This window comes from Heterodontus francisci, chromosome 34, assembly GCF_036365525.1.
Source record: "Heterodontus francisci isolate sHetFra1 chromosome 34, sHetFra1.hap1, whole genome shotgun sequence".
Taxonomy (NCBI): Eukaryota; Metazoa; Chordata; class Chondrichthyes; order Heterodontiformes; family Heterodontidae; genus Heterodontus; species Heterodontus francisci.
In genome coordinates this window covers 20,978,106-21,002,238 of record NC_090404.1, presented here as the reverse complement: position 1 = coordinate 21,002,238, position 24,133 = coordinate 20,978,106, and positions in this window count along the sequence as shown.

Genomic DNA, 24,133 nt, shown 5'->3' with positions numbered 1-24,133 from the left:
TTGAGCAATAAACAATTGATTTTCTGTTTTAAAACCTATAAGAAAGCCAGTCACTGTCTGTTTATTTGACAAATAAAACACCAAGGGGCTAAACCCTTATAACAAACACACTTGCTGTGGTCAGGTGGGAGTTGAACAGTGGGAACAACCAAAATCTCACCATGTGGCCGTAACACTGGTGATGTTGCTTGAAGGATGAATATTGACAGCACACTGGGGAGAAAACCTCTGCTCTTCAAAATAACTTTATAGGATTGTTTGCGCCCATCTGAGAGGACAGTTGGGCTCTTGGTTAAAGGTGTCATCTGAAAGACGGGACCTCTGACACTGCAGTGTTTCCTTGGTGCTGCCTTGAAATATCAGCCTAGATTTTGTGTTCAAGTCTCTGGATGCGGATTTGAACCCACAACCTACAAATGCAGAGGTGAGAATGAAAGCAACGAGCCAGGACTAACACCTCATCATTACTCTATTATTTCAGTTCTCAGACGTTCGGTTATTCTCGTGGCCAGGTCTCAGCTCCCTGTATATTCCAGAGTGCCTCTCCTAGTCTTGGTATCCAGGGAAGGTTTCGGTAACATGCACATGTATCTGCCCTTGGAGTGTTTGATGAAACAGTGTAGAGGGAGCTTTACTGTGTATCTAACCCCGTGCTGCACCTGCCCTCAGATGGTTTGATGAGACAGTGTAGAGGGAGCTTTATCTAACCCATGCTGTATCTCACTGGAGAATGCTTCAAGCAGACACGCAGTGCTCTGAATGCCCCATTTCCAGGCACTGATATTCATTACCTTGTTAAGAACAACATTGAACCCAAAGATTAGAGAAACCCATCAGTTTGTCCCCTGAACACACTTCCAGAGAGACAGTGAGTTTTCCCAAAATCTTTGTAGATTGTGCTCGATATTTCATCCCTGTGTCTGAGTCTTTTGGTGATGATTTGAATTTGATGTCCTGTTGTTACTGGCCTACTGACAAGCGGAAATCGTTTTTCCTAATTTACCTGATGAAATTTTGAAGCCCTCCCTCAGATCTTCACTGACCCTTTGTTCTAATGAAAAGAGCCCCAGTTTCTCTAATCTCTCCTGATAACTAAAGCCTCTCTTCCCTGGTATCATCTCAGTGAATCTCTTCCGCACCCTCTCCATGCCCCTGACATCCTTCCTGGTGTAAGATCCCAAAACTTGACCCAATATTCTAACTGCAGCCTAATCAATGATTTTTACAGGTTTACATGACCTTTGTCCTTTTGCACTCGACACACCGAATTATAAAACCTTGGATCCCGTGTGCTTTTTAACCACTTTATCAACTTGTCCTCCACTTTTAAAAGTTTGTTTCTCTGAACCCCTTGTAAGTTTTAAAGATATTACTATAACATGGCTAAAATACATTGCCATCAAATGTCTGATATGTATATTATGGGATAGAGAAGTTTATTCTGAGTTAGAAACTCAAACAGGTGCCTCACTGCTGACAGGTTGCCATGGCAATACTGACAAGGCATTTCATTCCACAGAATCAGCTCATTGGAAACTCTAATCAGATCGGGGGAAAGGACGTGGTTTATTTGTTATGAACCATAATATAAACTTAAACCTGATTGAGGAATAGATTAGATCATAATATGTGATGGTTATACCTATAATTGTGAAACTATAAGAAATAGCAGAATTAACAGTAGGCAAAGTAGTTTAGGGAAAATGAGACAATTTCTGAAGAAAAGTAACTGCTGGGAACCAGGGAATGTGTCCTTGTAAATCACAGAGAAGTTCCAGCTGTCATTTTCTCACTTCCTGCCGAAACTCAGCAGAGAAGACAAAGAAGAGTCAGGTGCCAGAGCTGGATCACTACAGGGTATAAAAGTGAGGGGATACTGATGTAAGGGGGTAGTCAGGACTGGAGACACCGGAGATCAAGCTCAGGGTGCCCGAGGGTCCATCCAGCGGGCTGACCTTGTCTAAGTGACTGTGGACACGCGGGACTTGCATATTTACTCTGATTGATGGATCAGTATAAGATACAGTAGAGGGCAGAGAATTTGCTAGGCTTATATTTCTTAGTAAGTATTAAAGATGCTGACACTGGACTTCCAGATCTATCGATAATGTGGATATCACTCACAAGGCTAGCATTTATTGTCCATCCCTAACTGCCTTTGAGATAGTGGTGATTAACAGCCTTGTTAAACCATTGCAGTGCACCCACAGTGCTGCGCAGAAGGCATTTCCATGATATTGACCCAGCGATGGTGGCGGAACAGCGATATGATTCCAAGTCAGGAGAGTGTGTGACTTGGAGGGAAACTTACAGGTGATAGTGTTCCCATGTGTCTGCTGCCCTTGTCATTCTAAGTGGCAGCAGGCGCAGGTTTGGAAGGTGCTGTCGAAGGAGCCTTAGCAAGTGGCTACGGTAAATCTTGCAGATGGTTCACTCTGCTCCAACTGTGTGCTGGTGATGGAGGGAGTGAATGTTTAAGGTGGTGATTGAGGTGCCGATCAAGTGGCTGCTTTGTCCTGGATGGTGTCAAGCTTCCTGAATGTTGTTGGAGCTGCACTCATTCAGGCAGGTGAATAAACACTCCTTTGCCAGTGAGTTCACAACTGTCTGCTCGGGTTCGATTCTGCTGTTATTGCTGCTAATAATCACATCCCGGACTGAACCATGTTCATTCTGATAGTCGGAGTTTAATTGTCCTCCTGATTATAACTCTATATCTGGGCTGGAGTTTTATATTCTTATATCTGTCAAATGAATTAATGTTGTTTCAAATGCAGGTCTTTGTCACGTCTTTAATTTCCCCAGGGGAGACTGATCGATGTCCTGTTACTGACTGCTCCATTTTTGTGTATTTTCTCCTTTCTAACTCTAGATTATTTCAGTTCTCAGATGTTCAGTTACTCTTATGGACAAGTCCCAGCAGCACATACATTCCAGAGAGCCTCTCCTAGCCTCAGTATCCAGGGAGTGTATCAGTAACTTGCCCAGATCACTAAACGCGTCTGTTCATCACTTTCAATTAATGGACTGAGTGTGTTTCCACAGCATCTCTCTCATCTTCGACGTGTGAATAAGAGGATCACGCCTGAAAACCTGGTTTTAAATGTTAATCCATTCAGGAAATATATTTAACAGGAGCCTTTAGGTCGATGAGACTCTCTGAAGGTGTCAACATGATAAACCCACAGTTAAACCTGTAGGCCATTAGTTCAAATCATTTCATTCACATGTTTAAAATCAAATTGGGATTTATATTGTGGCAATTTCTGGATAAATCAGCATTTCTGCTGCACTCAAGTCAGCCTTTTCCGAATACTCGCAGTAAGGAGACGGTGATATCAGACAAATGGAAGATCAGTGGGGCTTTAAATCAGCAGCTGACTCACACCAGGATGAGTCCGATTTCCTTCCACTCTGGTTAATGTTGTTCTTATCCACTGTCAGCTTCACGGACCCTGATTGGAAATGACTGGGAACATTGGTCCAATTGTGTTCTGTATGAGGTCACAGTCCTGGGTTCATCTTGGGTGTTGTGTTGACCTTGGAGTGGGAGCTACTCTGTGTCTGAGGTGGAGAATCAATGTCAGTAGAATAGAAAATGAGACCGAGCAAGAGAGACAGAAAGTGAGTGAGATATAGAGAGACAGAGTGAAAGACAAAGAGAAAGAGGGAGAGAGAAGCAGAGAGAGAGACTGGCAGTGAGGGACAGACAGAGTCAATGTTAAAACTTGAGATTGATTTATTTTTGTTGGGTAAGGTTATTTAGGGATATGAAACCACACTGGATAAATGTAGGTGCGATACAGATCAGTCATGATGTGCTTGAATGGTGGGACATGCTCGAGGGGCTGAATGGTCTCCCACTCATGTGTTCCTCTATTTTACAAGATCACCGAAACTGATGCCTTGAGGCTTCTCTCAATCCTGGGACTTTCTATTCCTGACAGTTATGGAGCAAGGGTGTTCAGGGTGGTCTAGACAGGACAACAACCTCCCCTTCATAGACACATGATCCCGACTGTGAGATGATGGTGCGTCTGGGAGAACAATGGGTGGACACAGTGTGTGTTGTCACTTTAATGATGCTCTTAACCTCAAGAAACAAACCACCCCTAGAAGTGAATTTACACCCTTCAATGAACCATCAAATTTAATTTGGAGCAAATCAGATCTGGGATTGTCTTTCTCACACATGGATGTCAAGATGGCCCATGTTATCGGGGCTGGTGGAAGTGGACAGGGCCTGACCCAGCAGTGACAGGACAGGATATAAAGCCGAATTGGACTCAAATGTAACATTGTTATTAATTAATTAATTTTACAATGAGACTCAGTGGATATTTCCTGTCAGGTTACCTTTCAGCTGAAGGGAGGATAAAAGTTTTCTCATCACCAATCACATCAATGTTCACTATATCGAACAGACCTGGTAAACTTTCCTGCAAGTCCCTTTAACAGGACACTGATGAACTTTACATTCAGAAATGTAAATGTACAAGGAGTTTAGAGTATAATTTAGGTAGTGGGGGCGGACAGGGGGTCTGTGATTACTAATCCATTTGAAAAGGGGTCCTTCAAGTAAAAGACTTTGAGAATCACTGCTGTCAATTCAATGTGACTCCATATACTCACTGTAATTCCCTGTAACTCTATGTTACTATGTCTCTGACTCCTGATGTAGCTGGAAAAACTTTCATTATTATTACAGTGGTGCTCCATATTATTTCCAAAGATCTCTCAGGTTCTCTATTGGCTGCTTTGTCTCCCTCAATTGCAGGTGAGATTTGTCCCTATTCTGGAAACTGAATTCATCTTGTTCCAAACAGGGTTCAATGTAAGACAGTTCGGGGAGTCAGGCATCATTCACCCCTAGACCTACACTGGCAGGCAAAACCCCAGTCGGTTCCTTAGTAAGGATTCCTCTGGTTCCTCACCATGTCTCTGTCAGGATACTGAAACCCAGCTTTCTTACAGTCCACTCCTAGAGGCCCCACTCCCTGAGCCTACAACCTTCAGCAGGGTCGGTGGTGGAATTCCACAGCGAGAGTGATCCCAGAGTAACTGACAGTATACCCCCGTGGACATTCCGGGTCGTGTATTTTTAGTTATTCTGTTGTTTAACACTCACATATGAATAAAACAGAATTCCTGGAAACACGCTGCCGGTCCTTCTTTATCTGGAGATCAAATGTCTGTTGTATAATTGTACCAGCAGTTAACAGGCTCCTGTGAACTCCTCCGTCTGTTATTTTTTATTTATTTTATTTAGAGATACAGCACTGAAACAGGCCCTTCGGCCCACCAAGTCTGTGCTGACCAACAGCCACCCATTTATACTAATCCTACATTAATCCCATATTCCCTACCACATCCACTCCATTCTGCTACCTACACTAGGGGCAATTTACAATGTCCAATTTACCTATCAACCTGCAGGTCTTTGGCTGTGGGAGGAAACCAGAGCACTTGGCAGAAACCCACACAGTCACAGGGAGAACTTGCAAACTCCACACACAGGCACTACCCAGAACTGAACCCGGTTTGCTGGAGCTGTGGTGCGAACCACTGTGCCCCTGTGCCACCTTTAATGCAGACTTTAACCAATTTATTTTAAACAGGTATATTTTAAATGCGTTAATGCCTGCCTTAAAATGATAGACTCAGGACTATCATACAAACACATTAAGGTTTTGTAGAATAATTACCACAGTCATTTTCAGACTGGAAACTTAAACCTGCCATTTCACTTTCAGTCAGGAACAGATCACAGTTTTACACCAGTCTCTGATTTAACAGCACGTTTACAGCATTCACCGTTGTTCTTCCTGACTCTAAACACAGTTGTAAAGGAGCCTTCTGTTCCGTGCCCAGGAGCTCTGAACCATGGAAGAGAGCGGCTGGGACACATTTCTTACAGGCCTCAGGATTAACCCACACGGGGACTTTTCTGTCAGTGAAGAGAGACGAGAAAGACCAAAGTGCCGTTTGTCCCTCTCAGTGTGATCCTGAAGGACTGTGTTCAGGCTGAAGTTCTGTTCCTGCCGTACGATCCTCCCCCCAGATTGTCCTTTCTAAGCTCCAGCCAGGTGATGCTAAACACTCAGGTGGGAAAGACAAAAATCTACAATGTGTTTAAACCTAAGACAAAGCTGATTTATTTGACTTTTAAGCAGAATATTAAACTCCAGCCAAGTTATAGTCTCATCAGCAGAAAAAAAGCCCAAATGTCATAATAGAAACATAGAAAAGTTATGGCACAGAAGGAGGCCATTCAGCCCATTATGTCTGCATCGGCTATGAACAGCTATTCAGCCTAATCCCACTTTCCAGCTCTTGGTCTGTAGCCTCGTAGGTTACGGCTCCTCAATTGCATATCCAAGTACTATCACCCTTTCAGGCAGTGAGTTCCAGACACCAACCCACACCCCTCTGGGTGAAAAGATTTCTCAACTGTCTTCCAATCCTTCTGCCAATTACTGTAAATCTATGGCCCCCTGGTCATTGATCTCTCTGAGAATGGAAATAGTTCCTTCCTATCTGCTCTATCTCAGCCCCTCATAATTTTATACACCTCAGCCTCCTCTGTTCCAAAGAAAACAACCCTAGCCTAACCAATCTTTCCTCACAGCTAAAATTCTCCAATCCTGCCAACATCCTTGTAAATCTCCTCTGTACCTTCTCTAATGCAATCACATTCTTCCTGTAATGAGGTGACCAGAACTGCACACAGAACTCCAGCTGTGGCCTAACCAATGTTTTATACAGTTCCAGTATAACCTCCCAGCTCTTATATCCTTTGCCTTGGCCAATAAAAGCAAACATCACCTATGCCTTCTTAACCACCTTATCAACCTGTCCAGCCACCTTCAGGAATTTGTGGACATGCACTCCAAGGTCTCTCTGTTCGTCTACACTTCTCAGTATCCGACCATTTATTGTGTATTCTCCTGCTTTGTTTGCCCTCCCCAAATGCATTACCTCACACTTCTCTGGACTGAATTCCATTTGCCATTTTCACAGAATCACCGAATTGGTACAGTACACAAGGCGGCCATTCCATCCATCCTGTCTGCATCAGCTCTCTGAAAGAGAAATTCACTCAGTTCCATTCCCCTGCCTTCTCCTCGTAACCCTACACATTCTTCCTTTTCATATAACTGTCTAATCCCTTTTGAAGGCTTCAATTGAACCTGTCTCTACCACACTGTGTGACAAAGCTTTTCCTCATGTCACTTCTGCTTCTCTTACCAAATACTTTCAATCTGTGCCCTCTCATTCTCGATCCTTTCATGAGTGGGAACAGTTTCTCTCTCTCTCTACTCTGTCCAGACAGCTCATGATTTTGAATAACTCGATCAAATCACCTCTCAGCCTTCTCGTCTCCAAGGAAAACAGTCCTATCTGCTCCAAGCTATCTTCATAACTGAAGTTCTTTATCCCTGGAACCATTCTCTTGAATCTTTTCTGTACTCTCTCCGATGCCCTCACATCTTTCCTAAAGTGTAGCACCCAGAAATACTCCAGCTGAGGCCGAACTAGTGTCATATACAAGTTCAACATTACTTCCTTGCTTTTGTACAATCTGCCCCTATTAATACGCTTTATTAACCACTTTCTCAACCTGCCCTTCAATGACTTATTCACATATACACCCAGGTCCCTCTGCTCCTGCACCCCCTGTAGAATTGTACCCTTTATTTTATATTATTTCTCCATGCTCTTCCTACCAAAATGAATTACTTCACTTTTCTCTGCATTGAACTTCATCTGCCACCTGTCTGGCCATTCCACCAACTTGTCTATGTCCTTTTGAAGTTCTGCACTATCCTCCTCACAGTTTACAATGCTTCCAAGTTTCGTATCTGCAAACTTTGAAATTTTGCCCTGTACACCAAGGTCTAGGTCTGACCCTAAACACAGTTGTGAAGGAGAGATAAAAACAAAAAATGCTGGAATTACTCAGCAGGTCTGGCAGCATCTGTGGAAAGAGAAGCAGAGTTAACGTTTCAGCCCTTGGTGACTTGGGGAGTTGGTTACGAAGAAGGTGTAACCTTCTGGAAGAGGAGTGGAGAGGAGCGGAGCGGACCTGTGGGGAGAACGCTGAGAGCGGAGCCTATAAATCGAGCCCGAGGATCGAGGCCCAATCTCTTACCTTCCGGGAGTGGAGCCGAGAGCAGTCGGACCTGTGTGAGAGCAGTCGAACCTCTTCCAGTGCGCCGGAGTTTTGAAAATAAAAGCCAACAGTGACGTCATGGGGAGATTTGCATTGTGATTGATTTCTGAGTCACTGCTGTTAGGGAATAGCTCTAAATAGCTGGGTAGGTATCTCAGGTAAGAAAAGTTCAAAAGTTTAAAGTTTATTTCAAATATAGTAAGTAGTGTTTTTTTTTAGGGACTTCTGTAGTAACAAGGACCAGGGAAGAAGGGCCCTAGAGTAACTGATATTATTGGATATTAAGATCTTCCAGATGGTTTAATTTAATTTAAAAGGTTAAGTCATGGCAGGAGAGCTCAAAGCCATGGTGTTCTCCTCGTGCACCATATCGGAAGCCGGGAACATTTCCTGTGCCCGGGACCAGCATGTGTGCAGGAAGTGTCTCCACTTGCAGCTCTTGGAAGCCTGGGTTTCAGAGCTGGAGCGGCAGCTGGGGACACTGTGGAGCATCCATGAGGCGGAGAGTATCATGGATAGCATATATAGAGAGGTGGTCACACCGCAGGCTCAGACCCCACAGGCAGGAAGGGAATGGGTGACCAACAGGCAGAGCAAGAGGACTAGGCAGGCAGTGCAGGAATCTCCTGTGGCTATTCCCCTGCAAAACAGATATACTGCTTTGGATACTGTCGGGGGGAATGGCCTATCAGGGGAAAGCAGCAACAGCCCAATTCGTTGCTGCACGGTTGGCTCTGCTGCACAGGGGAGGAGTAAAAAGTGTGGAAATGCAATAGTTATAGGGTATTCAATTGTAAGGGGAATAGATAGGCGTTTCTGTGGCCGCAAAAGAGACTCCAAGATGGTATGTTGCCTCCCTGGTGCTAGGGTCAAGGATGTCTCAGAGCGGTTACAGGACATTCTGAAGGGGGAGGGTGAGCAGCCAGTGGTCGTGGTACACATTGGTACAAATGACATAGGTTAAAAAAAAAAGGATGAGGTCCGAAAAGCAGAATATAGGGAGCTAGGAAGTAAGTTGAAAAGTAGGACCTCAAAGGTAGTGATCTCAGGATTACTACCAGTGCCACGTGCTAGTCAGAGTAGAAATAGCAGGATATATCGGATGAATACGTGGCTGAAGAAATGGTGTGAGGGGGAGGGTTTTAGATTCCTGGGACATTGGGACCAGTTCTGGGGGAGGTGGGACCAGTACAAACTGGACGGGTTACACCTGGACAGGACTGGGACTGATGGCCTAGTGGGAGTATTTGCTAGAGTTCTTGGGGAGGGTTTCAACTAAAGTGGCAGGGGGATGGGAACCTTTGCAAGGAGTCAGAGGAGGGGGGATCAAAGACAAGAACAAAAGACAGTAAGGGGAATAAGAAAAGTGATAGGCAGAGAAATCAAGGGCCAGAATCAAATCGGGCCACAGTGAAAACTAGTGGGAAGAGGACAAGTAATGTTAAAAAGACAAGCCTTAAGGCCTTAACGCGCGGAGCATTCGCAATAAAGTGGATGAATTAATCGTGCAAATAGATGTAAATGGGTATGATATAGTCGGGATTACAGAGACATGGCTGCAAGGTGACCAGGGATGGGAAATGAACATCCAGGAGTATTCAGTATTTAGGAAGGACAGAAATAAAGCAAAAGGCGATGGAGTTACATTGCTGGTTAAAGAGGAAATTAACACAATAGTGAGGAAAGATATTAGTTCTGACAATGTTGAATCTGTATGGGTAGAGCTGAGAAACACTAAGGGGCAAAAAATGTTAGTGGGGGTTGTATATAGACCCCAAAACTGTGGTGGTGATGTTGGGAATGGCATTAAACAGGACATTAGAGATGCATGTGATAAAGGAACATCTGTAATTATAGATGACTTTAATCTGGATATATATTGGGCAAATCAACTTAGTCACAATACCGCAGAGGAGGAATTTTTGGAGTGTATACGGGATGGTTTTCTGGACTAATATGTTGAGGAACCAACTAGAGAATAGGCCATCCTAGACTGGGTATTGTGTAATGAGAGAGGAATAATTGACAATCTAGTTATGCGAGACCCCTTGGGGATGAGCGACCATAATATGATAGAATTCTTCATCAAGATGGAGAGTGACGTGGTTGATTCTGAGACAAGGGTTCTGAATCTTAGTAAAGGAAACTACGAAGGTATGAGGTGCGAGTTGGCCATGACAGACATATTGGGAAATGTTACTTAAAGGGATGATGGTGGATAGGCAATGGCAAACATTTAAAGAATGCATGGATGAACTGCAACAATTGTTTATCCCTGTCTGGTGCAAAAGTAAATTGGGAAAGGATGCCAAACCATGACATACAAGGGAAATTAGAGATAGCATTATGTCCAAGGAAGAGGCATATAAATTTGCCAGGAAAAACAACAGACCTGAGGATTGGGAGCAGTTTAGAATTCAGCAAAGGAGGACCAAGGGATTGATTAAGAAGGGGAAAATAGAGTACGAGAGCAAGCTTGTGGGGAACATAAAAACTGACTGTAAAAGTTTCTATAGGGATGTGAAGAGAAAAAGATTGGTGAAGACAAATGTAGGTCCCTTACAGTCAGAAACAGGGGAATTTATTATGGGGAATAAAGAAATGGCTGACCAACTAAATGCATACTTTGGTTCTGTCTTCACAAAGGAGGTCACAAATATCATACCAGAAATGTTGGAGAACACAGGGCTTAGTGAACAAGGAACTGAAAGAAATCAGTATTAGTAGAGAAATGGCTTTGGGGAAAGTGGTGGGATTGAAGGCCGATAAATCCCCAGGGCCTGATGGTATGCATCCAGAGTACTTAAGGAAGTGGCCTAGAAATAGTGGATGAATTGGTGGTCATCTTCCAAGATTCTATAGACTCTGGAACAGTTCCTACAGATTGGAGGGTAGCTAGTGTAACCCCACTATTTAAAAAGGGAGGTAGAGAGAAAGCAGGGAATTATAGACCAGTCAGCCTGACGTCGGTAGTAGGGAAAATTCTAGAGTCCATTTTCAAAGATTTTATAGCAGAACACGATAGCAGAGAACAGTGGTAGAATCGGGCAGAGTCAGCATGGATTTACAAAAGGGAAATCATGCTTGACAAATTTACTAGAATTCTTCAAGGATGTAACTAGTAGAATTGATGAGGGGGAGACAGTGGATGTGGTTTATTTGGACTTTCAGAAGGCTTTCGACAAAGTCCCACATAAGAGATTAGCATGTAAAATTAAAGCGCATGGGATTGGGGGTAGTGTATTGCGATGGATAGAAAATTAGTTGGCAGACAGGAAACAAAGAGAAGGGATAAATGGGTCTTTTTCAGAATGGCAGGCAGTGACTAGTGGGGTACCACAGGGTTCGGTACTAGGACCCCAGCTATTCACAATATACATTAATGATTTAGATGAGGGAAATAAATGTAATATCTCCAAATTTGCAGATGACAAAACTGGGTGGGAGGGTGAGTTGTGAGGAGGATGCAGAGAGGCTTCAGGGTGATTTAGACAAGTTGAGTGAGTGGGCTAATGCATGGCAGATGCAGTATAATGTGGGATAAATGTGAGGTTATCCACTTTGGTAGCAAAAACAGGAAGGCAGATTATTATCTAAACAGCTTTAAACTGAGAGAGGGAAATAAGCAGCGAGACCTGGGTGTTCTCGTACACCAGTCACTGAAGGTAAGCATGCAGGTGCAACAGGCGGTAAAAAAGGCAGATGCTATGTTGGCCTTCATAGCGAGAGGATTCGAATACAGGAGCAGGGATGTCTTGCTGCAATTATACAGGGCCTTGGTGAGGCCACACCTGGAATATTGTGTGCAGCTTTAGTCTCCTTACCTGAGGAAGGATGTTCTTGCTATAGAGGGAGTGCAGTGAAGGTTTACCAGACTGATTCCTGAGAGGGTGGGACTGACGTATGAGGAGAGATTGAGTCGGTTAGGATTATATTCGCTGGAGTTCAGAAGAGTGAAGGGGATCTCATAGAAACCTATAAAATTCTAACAGGACTTGACAGGGCAGATGGATAAAGGATGTTCCGGATGGTGGGGGAGTCCAGAACCAGGGGTCATAGTCTAAGGATACGGGGTAAACCTTTCAGGACTGAGATGAGGAGAAATTTCTTCACCCAGAGAGTGGTGAGCCTGTGGAATTTGCTACCACAGAAAGCAGTTGAGGCCAAAACATTGTATGTTTTCAAGAAGGAGTTAGATATAGCTCTTGGGGTGAAAGGGATCAATAGATATGGGGGGAAAGTGGGAACAGGTTACTGAGTTGGATGATCATCCATGATCATAATGAATGGCGGAGAAGGCTTGAAGGGCCGAATGGCCTACTCCTGCTCCTATTTTCTATGTTTCTGTGTTAAGCGACATTTCAAGATTTATGGTGGTCAAGAGTTGGTTTCGTTTCTGGATAATGTTTTGAGTTAGTTGAGGGTAAGCCTTCTAAGAGAGAAGCCACCAGCACATCCTTTTTCCATCTCTTTGAGAAACCCTGAGAATCCAGCGTGGGAAATAGAGAAACTGATGCCACATTTCTCCTGAAAAGCCTGTTAGACTAATCCTTGATGTCATCTTAAGAGAACTGCTCCAGAAAAGATCCCAGTGCCAGCCGTTCTCGAGTATGTGGACGCCAGACCAAAGGGCCAGTGGAGAACATCCCATATCTTATCTTTTTTTCCCTCAAGAATTAACAAGTATTTGACCAAAGTATTTTTTTTGGTCTTTTTGTAAAGAGATTCTGCAGAGAAAACATTTTTGTTTTTTTCTTTAACTGGTGTGTATGTATGCGCGTGTGTTGGGTTAATTTAGAATGGAACCTTCATATTTCAAACTTTGTGTTCATAAGCTTTGCATCTTTATTGAGTAAGTCTCGTTTTATAATAAACGAACAATTTTTTTGTTTATTAAAGACACTTGGATTTTATTCTGAAATAAAAAAATAGAGTAAATAATTGACCTATCAGTAACTGGTTAAAGCTTTTAAATATACGTTGTGACCCATAGAGAAGTGGAACTAGAGACAGACAGTGCACTCCTCCAGCCTCAGTCCCAACACATGGTTCACAGCTCCTGGGCACGGAACAGAAGGCTCCTTTACAACTGTGTTTAGAGTCAGGAAGAATACCGGTGAATGCTGGAAACGTGCTGTCAATTCAGAGATTGGTGTAAAACTGTGATCTGTTCCTGATTGAAAGTAAAAGGGCAGGTTTAAGTTTCCACTCTCTAAATGATTGGGGTAATTATTCTACAAAACAAAAAATTTGTTTGTGCGACTGTCCTGAGTCTACCATTAAGCCAGGTGTTCACTTATTTAAACATAACTGTTTAAAATAAATTGGTTAAAGTCTGCATTAAAATAGCAGATGGAGGAGTTCAAGGAGCCTGTTAATTGCTGCTACAATTATACAACAGACATTTATTCTCCAAATAAAGAAGGACCTGCAGCATATTTCCAGGAATTCCCTGTTTCATTGATGTGTGAGTGTTAGATACCAGGATAACTAAAAATACACGACCTGGAATATCCATAGGGGTGCAATCTCCACCACTGACCCTGCTGAAGGTTGTAGGTTCAGGGAGTGGGGCCTCCAGGAGTGGACTGTAAGAAAGCTGGGTTTCAGTATCCTGACAGATACATGGTGAGGAACCAGAGGAATCCTTACTAAGGAACTGTCTGGGGTTTTACCTGTCAGCGTAGGTCCAGGGGTGAATGATGCCTGACTCCCCGAACTGTCTTACATTGAACACAGTTTGGAACAAGATGGATTCAGTTTCCAGGAGAATAGGGACAAATATCACCCGCAATTGAGGGAGACAAAAGTAGCCATTAGAGAAACTGAGAGATCTTTGGAAAAGAAGATGGTGCACAATTGTGGTGATAATAGTGAAATATTTTCCAGCTACATCAGAAATCAGAGACATTGTAACATAGAGTTACATAGAATTACAGTGATCAATAGAGTCACATCAAATCGACAGCAGTGGTTCTCCAAAGATTTTTGGTTGAAGGACCCCATTTCAACTGGATTAGTAATCACAGAACCACCCCATCCACCCCCTGCCACCTAAATTATACTATAAACTCCTTGTACATTTACATTTCTGAATGTAAAGTTCATCGGTGTCCTGTTAAAGGGACTTGCAGGAAAGTTTACCAGGGCTGTTCGATATAGTGAACATTGATGTGATTGGTGATGTGAAAACTTTTATCCTCCCTTCAGCTGAAAGGTAACCAGACAGGAAATATCCACTGAGTCTCATTGTAAAATTAATTAAATAGTGAAAATGATACATTTGAGTTTAATTCAGCTTTCTCTCACCTCCCAGTGGGTCTGTCCTGTCCTGTCACTGCTGGGTCAGGCCCTGTCCTGTTCCACCAGCCCCGATAACATGGACCATCTCGACATCCATGTGTGAGAAAGACAATCCCAGATCTGATTTGCTCCAAATTAAATTTCATGTTTAATTGAAGGGCCGCATTTCAGTCCTGGGGGTGGTTTATTTCAGGAGGTTAAGATTATCATTAAAATAACAACACACACTGTGTCCACCCATCGTTCTCCCAGACGTGCCATCACCTCACAGTCGGGATCATGTGTCTATGAAGGGGAGGTTGTTGTCCTGTCCAGACCACCCTGAATACCCTTGCTCCATAACAGTCAGGAATAGAAGGTCCCGGGAGTGTGAGTGAAGCCATATATATATATATATATATATATATATATATATATATACACATACATGAGTGGAACGAGGTCATTCAGCCCCTCAAGCCTATTCCTCCATTCAAGTACATCATGACTGATATGTATCTCAGTTACATTTACTCAGTTTCATTCCACATCCCCTACTAACCTCACCCAATAAAAATATGTCAGTATCAAGATTTGAAATTCACTGTCAGTCTCTCTCTATCTCTCTCTCTCTCTGTTTCCCCATTGAAAGATATTCCTTGACCTGACTCCATTTCTCCTTCATTTCTAGACAGTCTCTAACCAATCCTATTTCTCCTTTCTCTGCCTATACTCCCTGACCCGACCCCACTTGTCAGTCAGGGCTCAGTTGAAGGCACTCTCGGTTATGAGTCAGAAGGTTGTGGGTTCAAGACACACTTAAAGACCTAAGCAGAAAAATCTAGGCAGGCACTGCAATGCAGGACTGAGGGAGTGCTGCACTGTCAGAAGTGCTGACATTAAACTGAGGCCTGGCCTGCTTTCTCAGGTGGATGTAAAAGATCCCATGGGACTATTTCAAAGAAGAGCAGAGGAATATTCCCAGTGTCCTGGGTAATATTTAGCATCACATTAAACATCACAGAGAGATATTATTTGGTCATTATCACAACGTTTGTGGGAGCTAGCTGTGTGCAAATTATGCCACGATTCCAACATGACAATGATTACACTTGAAAACTATTGGCTTTAAAGCACTTTGAGATATCCCGCGGCCATGAAATGCGCGAGAAAAATGCAAGGATTTTTCTTTAAAAAATTCCTCCATTTACAGACGCTCCCTGGCCAGTCACCATTGCTCCTTTATTTACTGATCCTCGTTAACAAGGCCCCATTTCTCCTCCATTTACAGACGCTCCCTGACCAGTCCCCATTTCTCCTCCATTTACAGACGCTCCCTGACCAGTCCTCAATTTTACTCCGTTTATAGATGCTCTCTGAGGGCTCCTAGCTCTTGCTGTTCCTCCTGGAGTTTGCCACTTACATTGCATTTTCAGGCCACGGTGAACCTGGGAGCCGCTCCTCCAGTTAGTTGTTTAATTGTCCACTGCCATTCACGACTGGGTACGGCAGGACTGCAGAGCTTAGATCTGATCCATTGATTATAGGATCGCTATGTCTATTGCATGCTGCATCTGCTGTTCGACATGCAAGTAGCTCTGGGTTGTAGCTTCACCAGGTTAACATCTCAATTTGAGGTATGCCTGGTGCTGCTCCTGGCATGCCCTCCTGCACTCTTCACTGAACAAGGGTGGATGGTAGTGGTCGAATGGGGGATATGCCGGGCCATGAGTTTACAGATTGTGGTTAAGTACAATTCTGCTGCTGCTGATGGCCCACAGCGCCTCATGGATGCCCAGTTTGGATTTGCTAGATCTGTTCGAAGGCTATCCCATTTAGCACTGTGGGAGTGCCATACAACATGATGGAGGGTATCCTCAATGTGAAGATCAACTTCAACTCCACAAGGACTGTGCGGTGGTCACTCCGACCAATACAGTCATGGACAGAGACATCTGTAACAGGCAGATTGGTGAGGACAAGGTCAAGTATATTTTCCCTCTTGTTGGTTCCCTCACCACTTGCTGCAGTCCCAGTCTAACAGCTACTTCCTTTAGAACTCGGCCAGCTCGGTCAGTAATGGTGCTACCGAGCCACTCTTGGTGATGGACATTGAAGTCTCCCACCCAGAGTATATTCTGTACCCTTGCCACCCTCATTGCTTCCTCCAAGTAGTGTTCAACATGGAGGAGTACTGAGTCATCAGCTGAGGGAGGGCAGTAGGTGGTAATCAGCAGGAGGTTTCCTTGCCCATGTTTGACCTGATGCCATGAGACATCATGGCGTCTGGAGTCGATGTTGAGGACTCCCAGGGCAACTCCCTCCCTACTGTATACCATTGTGCCACCACCTCTGCTGGGTCCGTCCTGTTGGTGGGACAGGACATACCTGAGGATGGTGATGGCAGTGTCTGGGACATTGTCTGTATGGTATGATTCCGTGAGTATGACTATGTCAGGATGTTGCTTGACTAGTCTGTGGGACAGCTCTCCCAACTTTGGCACAAGCCCCCAGACGTTAGTAAGGAGGAGTTTGCAGGGTCGACAGGGCTGGGTTTGCCGTTGTCGTTTCCAATGTCTCCGGTGGTCCAATGCTGGGTGTTCCGTCCGGTTTCATTCCTCATTGACTTTGTTGGGGTTTGATACAATTGAGTGGCTTGCTAGGCCATCTCAGAGGGCATTTAAGAGTCAACCACATTGCTGTGGGTCTGAATCACATGTAGGCCAGACCAGGTAAGGACAGCAGATTTCCTTTCCTAAAGGACATTACTGAACCAGATGGGTTTTTACAACAATCGACAATGGTTTCGTGGCCATCATTAGCCGAGCTTTTAATTCCAGATTTATTAATTGAATCAAATTCCACCTTCTAAAGTCTGGGCATTCAAACCCATGTCAGTACTCTTAATTTCTGGGTGACGAGTCCAGTGACAATACCACTACGCCACCACTTCTCCCCTGACACGAGCTCTTTTTAAAATCCCAGATTTAATAAATTGATTGAGTTTAAATCCATGAACTGCCGTGGTGGGATTCGAATTCATGTCTCTACATCATTAGTCCAGGCCTCTGGATTACCAGTTCAGTAACATAACCACTCTGCTACAGCACCCTCACTATGATCCATCTTCTCCTATGAGGAGAGATTGAGTAGACAAGGCCGATATTCCCTGGAGTTTAGAAGAATGAGAGGTGATCTGACTGAAACATCATAAATTCTTAAGGGACCTGACAGGGTAGATACTAAGAACATGTTTCCTGTCTGGGGAATCTAGAACACCGGGTCACAGTCTCGGGATAAGGGGTCGGTCATTTAGGACTGAAATGAGGAGAAATTTCTTCACTGAAAGGGTTGTGAATCTTTGGAATTGTCTACCCCAGGGAGCTGTGGATGCTCAGTCGTTGAGTATATTTAAGACAGAGATTGATAAGAGTTTTGGGTACTGAGTGAATTAAGGGATATGGGGATAGTGCGGGAAGGTGGAGTTGAGGTAGAAGATCAGCCATGATCTTGGTGAATGGCAGAACAGGCTCGAAGGGCCAAATGGCCTCCTCCAGCTCCTATTTCTTATGTTCATTAAACCTCAGTCTGGTTCCTCTCAAGCTGCTGAGTGAGTGAATGAAATCTTTCTTGACAAATCACCAAGATACCAGATTACAAGTCATGCCGGAAACATCATTTATTGGTTACAAATCACAACTTAGTTAAATCTGGGCACACAGACACTTTATAGACATGTATAAACACATAGAAATGTAATCAGAGTTATCCAGCAGTTGAGCACTAATAGGGAGAGTATTTCACAAAAACAAGTAACAAATGCAGGGGTGAGAGTGGCCAAAGACCAAAAGGTCTGAAAATTAGTGGCCAAAGACAAAAAGAGTCCGATTTTTGTTTAAGACAATGAATCTTGTAATTATAGCACTGTTATTGAAGCAAACTGGTGAAGTAATGGCAATTTTGTACAATTTTGCATATGTAATGAATAAAATTGCGCTGTTCTCAGAATACAATTTCATGAGACTTACCTGACAGCTGATAATTAGTTTTACAGAGCTTCATGTTCTCAATGTCCTGCTTCTGCCTATTTATAGCTTGTTCATGTAAAAGGTGTTCTGTGAAGATGTGTCAACTTTAATGGAAAGCAATATATATAAACATACCAGATGGCACATTCTGGTACCTTGGTAAGTGATGTGCACAAATCAGTAGGTATATAAATTAATAAAAAGTAAACATTTCAGAGACATTGACAATCCAGAAACTTGAACATAAGTGGGGTCATTGCTCTTATTTTGTGCTATGACATAATCACCTGAACGAAGCAGGAAGTAAAACCAGGTAGGGAGGATTGTATACCAGTTATACAGCCTGTCCGATTTGCTGTCCATTAACTTAAATGGACAGAAATATCACATACATTCTGTTAGGAGCATGTGATACTCCCGATCCAATTTTCTTTCAGATAATTATTTACCTCCAAGCACAAAAGAGGAAAATAACCTCATTAACTTTAGCAAATGTGGTGTCTCGATAGATAGAATGCTTGTTTTAAAATATTATGACTCATGATAGACGTTACAATTTAAAATTAGTCATATTATAGAGATTATAAACTAAAATAATCTTGTTTGCAGTGCAGATCTCATTATATCCTTAACAAAAACTAATTAAAAAGGTGTTTTTTCCTCTTCAATGGGTCCAAATATTATGCAATGTACAAATTGTCCCAGATCTTGCTGGTGACAGTGAAAAAATAATGAGACTAGTATTGTACCTCTAGGAAGCAAATCCTGCACTCCGGTCCCACTACCTGGTGGGAAGTCTTGCCCCATGTGCCAAAGATCTGCAGGTCGAGAATCGGCCTGTTCAATAACCTGAAGACCCATGGCAGAAACTCGCAACCTTGAGTAGACGTCATCCTCGAATTGAGGGACAGCCGACGACTTCTACAGTAACAAGTTTGAGGTTCTGTTGCATCATCCCCAAATCAGGCTCAAAAGTTTGGTAATGGCCCTGTGACAACGCAGCAGGTCCAATGGACAGCTGTATATCCCAACAGTGATGAACACTTCTGGCTCCTGTTCTACTGCATCAATTGGTGCAGTGGCAGCTGCATTTAACAGCAAGGTGAGCTGAAAATCATAACTATTGTGTTGGTTTGGAGAAAGGCAGCACTCTGTATATACATATTCATACATGTACAGAGTATTGTGCCATCAGCCTCAGGAACCCAGTGACCATTTATAGTGAGTGCAGAGAGCTCACAGGATAGTTACACTGTAGCTGATGTACAGCACTTGTGGTGCAGGACAGCCTTGTCCAGATAATCTTAAGCAATGCCTAACCACACATTGAAGAAAGATGGCCAGAGTTATATTCCTTGTCTTGCATCACTATGGTGCAAAAGACAGCTTCACACTGACTCAAGGTTTACAGTGTGACTGGGGCAGTAGACAGTGAAAGTGGAGATGAACAATGAATGGAATTCAGCCATACACCTGAGCAAACTGATAAGTGGAAATTCCAGATCACTTCAGTTGCTGCAAAGTACAGGATATATTAAGTTTATACAGCTCATGCTCACTGCAGGATATTCATATTCAGTAACCAGTTTGTGCAGGGTTTTCAGAAATTACTTCAGACACACACTGCTGTGTAAATGGAAGCAAGTTTCAAATTCCTATTGACAGACCAATGTTTTTGCTGCAGACCAGCGACTTGCCAGCAACTGATCCTGCACCATTAATTTTAAACCATGGCAAATGAGCTGTGTCAGTTCTCAGGTGGTCCCTGCTAAGATATCCCATGAAGGCAAAAACAAACATTGGGAATTGGTCTGTGTTTCTACACACTTCCTTTTTGGCCATTTGCAGAAGACTGACACACTGAAGTTGTGAAGGAGTATGCCGTTCCACCCACCAGCTTTCCTGGTTGAAGTTCATTTCCACCGAGGTGAAAGAGTATAAACAATAAAGACAGGTACAAAGACCACAGGGCAGCTTTGTGGTTGGATAGCTTTAAAAAAAATGGAACCGACAGTGGACTACTGTTAAAGCCGGTCCTTTGCTCAAAGTCGGAAGGAGAGACGACAATGGTGGATTTCCGAAACCCCAGTCGGAAATCTGTTATTTGGCAGAAATTTCTCATCCTTGAATTAGTTGTGAACTCGCTGATGTCTCAGCAGGTTGGATGACCCAGTGAAACCCTTACCACACTCTGAGCAGGTAAACGGCCTCTCCCCAGTGTGAACTCGCTGGTGTTTCAGCAGGTCGGATGATGTCGTGAATCCCTTCCCACACTCTGAGCAGGTGAACGGTCTCTCCCCACTGTGAACTCGCTGGTGTGTCAGAAGGTTGGATGACTGAGTGAACCCCTTCCCACACTCTGAGCAGGTGAAAGGCCTCTCACCAGTGTGAGTGCGCTGGTGTCTCAGCAGGTTGGATAACTCGGTGAATCCCTTCCCGCACTCAGAGCAAGTGAAGGGCCTCTCTCCAGTGTGAACTCTCTGATGTGTCAGAAGTTGGGAGGGAGTAGTGAATCCCTTCCCACACTCAGAGCAGGTGAACGGCTTCTCCCCGGTGTGAACTCGCTGATGTGTCAGAAGGGTGGATAAAGTAGTGAATCCCTTCCCGCACTCTAAGCAGGTGAACGGCCTCTCCCCAGTGTGAACTCGCTGGTGAGTCAGAAGGTTGGATGATTGAGTGAATCGCTTCCCACACTCAGAGCAGGTGAACGGCTTCTCCCCAGTGTGAACTCGCTGGTGTGTCAGAAGGGTGGATAAAGTAGTGAATCTTTTCCCACACTCTGAACAGGTGAATGGCCTCTCTCCAGTGTGAAATCGCTGGTGTGACAACAGATGGGATGAAGTAGTGAATGCCTTCCCACATTCTGAGCAGGTGAACGGCCTCTCCCCAGTATGAACACGCTGGTGCGTCAGCAGGTGGGATGAAGTTGTGAATTTCTTCCCACACTCTGAGCAGGTGAACAGCCTCTCCCCAGTGTGAACTCGCTGGTGTATCAGAAGGCTGAATGACCGAGTAAATCCCTTCCCACACACAGAGCAAGTGAACGGTCTCTCCCCAGTGTGAACTCGCTGGTGTGTCAGCAAGGCCCATGAATCAGGAAATCTGTTCTCACACATGGAACAGGTGAATGGTCTCTGCCCCGTGTGAACTCGCTGGTGCTTCAGCAGGTCGGATGAAGCAGTGAATCCTTTCCCACGCTCAGAGCAGGTGAACGGTCCCTCCAGGGTGTGACTCTGTGGATGAGATGCCAGCTCAACTGGATAATTCAATCCTTTTTCACAGTCCCCACATTTCCACGGCTTCTCCCCAGATTGGCTGCGCTTGTGTTTCAACAGGCCAGATGTTTGACTGAAACCTCGTCCACACACAGAACACGTGTACAGTTTCTCCCCACCGTGATCGACGCTTTTTCCTTCCATGTTCAAAATTCAGTGATATTCAGGTTCCAATAAATTAGGCGACTCCTTCAGATCCTGATCTGATGTTTGCTTTGCACATCTCAGATGCAAATCTTCTCCTTCTATAACCCTGTGAAATTTATTGAAAACAGAAAAACGGTGAGAGAGAACCCAGTAAAACACAAAGGCAGGTTGTGAAATGGAGCTGAATGAATCTGGTAATTTATGGGGCCGGTACTAGGAAAAAGTGACCATGAAAGCTGCTGGATTGACTGAGAACCCCAACTGGTTCATTAATGTCCTTCAGGGAAGGGAACCTGCCACCCATTCTGGAGCAACACAAGACTCTGCCCTCCATGGGAAAAGAGAGGGAGAGAGACAGAGAATGAGAGAGTGAGATGGGGAAACAGGGAGCAATGGAGAGGGATTTTATGTATCTACAACTCAATCAGTACTGGATGAGCAGAAATTTCCTCCAATTAAATATTGGGAAGTCTGAAGCCATTGTCTTCAGTTCCTGCAACAAACTCCACTCCCGAACCACCAACTCTATCCCTGACAACTGTCTGAAGTTAAACCAGACCGTTCATAACCTTGGTGTCATACTGGACCCCGAGATGAACTTCCGACTGCATATCGGCACCATCATTCAGATCGCCTATTTCCACCTCAGGAACATCGCCTGATTACGCCACTGCCTCAGCTCATCTGATTAAAGCTCCATCTCCACTCCAGCTCAAACTGATGCAACAGAAAAAGACAGGAGGTCAGGGAGCAATTTCTGCCTGCTGTCTGGAACTCGAGAGTGAGAGAAGCAGGAAGAATGAAGCAATGTAGTCCAACACTCACAGCAATCCACCGACATTACTGGGATAGGGAGACAGAGTTTAGAAACACTCAGCAACACGACTCCAGTAAAACATCCCAGGAGGAAAAGGGGGAGCAGTGTGTGTACCTGCCCTGATATCCCCCTCCCCAGGCCTGTCAGTCAAACCCCCCACTCCTCCCAGTCCACAGCTCAGCCTATCAGCTTGCAGCTTCCTGCACCTTGAGCCAGCCCTGCCCAGGTGTGGCCCAGTCCAAGGGGAGTCTTTGTGGAACCAGGGAATGGGGGGGAACCTCCTGCCCTGTGCTGTGTCCCAAATGGTTCCTCCCTCCCTCCCCTCCCCCAGGCCCCTTTATAACTGAGCTCAGTTTCCTTTAAAGTTTTGTCCTTTGATGTTACACTTTATTAATCTTTAATTCCTCCAAAAGAGCTGGAAATCTGGCGGCCGTTAACCCCGGGCCTGTCACCGGGAGAAGCCTCGCAGCTGCCGCCCCGCTCGGTGCAAACGCGGGACTGGGAGCTACTTATTGGGGAGGGGGGTGTTGTCGAGGCCTACACCGGATGTTTCTGAAGCCTCCCCGCTCACCCGCCGGCTCCATTCCTCTCCTACACTCGGCGGTTTCTCACCCGCTCGGGATCCAACACTTCCACTTCCGCTCCCGTCCAGCACTCGCACTGCGCATGCTCTAGGTAGTGTGCCGCAAAGCGCATGCGCACTCGGTACTTGAGGCTCCCGCCAGAGACAGCTCACAATGTCTGAGTGATTGACGGACTCTCGCGACCAATAGCAAGAGGGGGCGGCCCCAACCATTCCGTGCCGCGAGTCCCGCCCCTCACTCACTTCCGATTGGTCCTCCAAGTCTGCGCCCTCCGCGCTGACTGGTCCGGAGCCGCTGTCAATCACCTGGAGGGTGTGAGTGAGCGCAGTTCCGGCAGGTGAGAGGGAGGCGGGTCAATAAAGCCCAGGGCTCGCAGGCTGCAGACACACCGAGTGCGGAGCCAGGAGACAATCTAAAGAGTGAGAGGACATGGTACTTGAGTTCTGATGGCCGAAAAATAGAAAATACTTAAAAGGGATGGACAGGGCAGATGCAAGAAAGACATTTCCCCTGGTTGGGGAGTCTAGAACCAGGTGACACAATTTCAAAATAAGGGGGAAGTCACTTTGGACAGAGATGAGGAGAAATTTCTTTCCTCAGAGGGTTGTGAATGTTTGGAATTTTCTACCCCAGAGGGCTGTGGAAGCTCAGTCATTGAGTATGTTTAAAGCAGAGATTGACAGATTTAGAGTCATAGAGTTATACAGCACAGAAACAGACCCTTCGGCCCATCGTGTCTGTGCCGGCCGTCAAGCTGTTTAGTTTAGTTTAGCTGCTAACCATTCTAATCCCAGTTTCCAGCACTTAGCCCATACTTCAACAGTTAT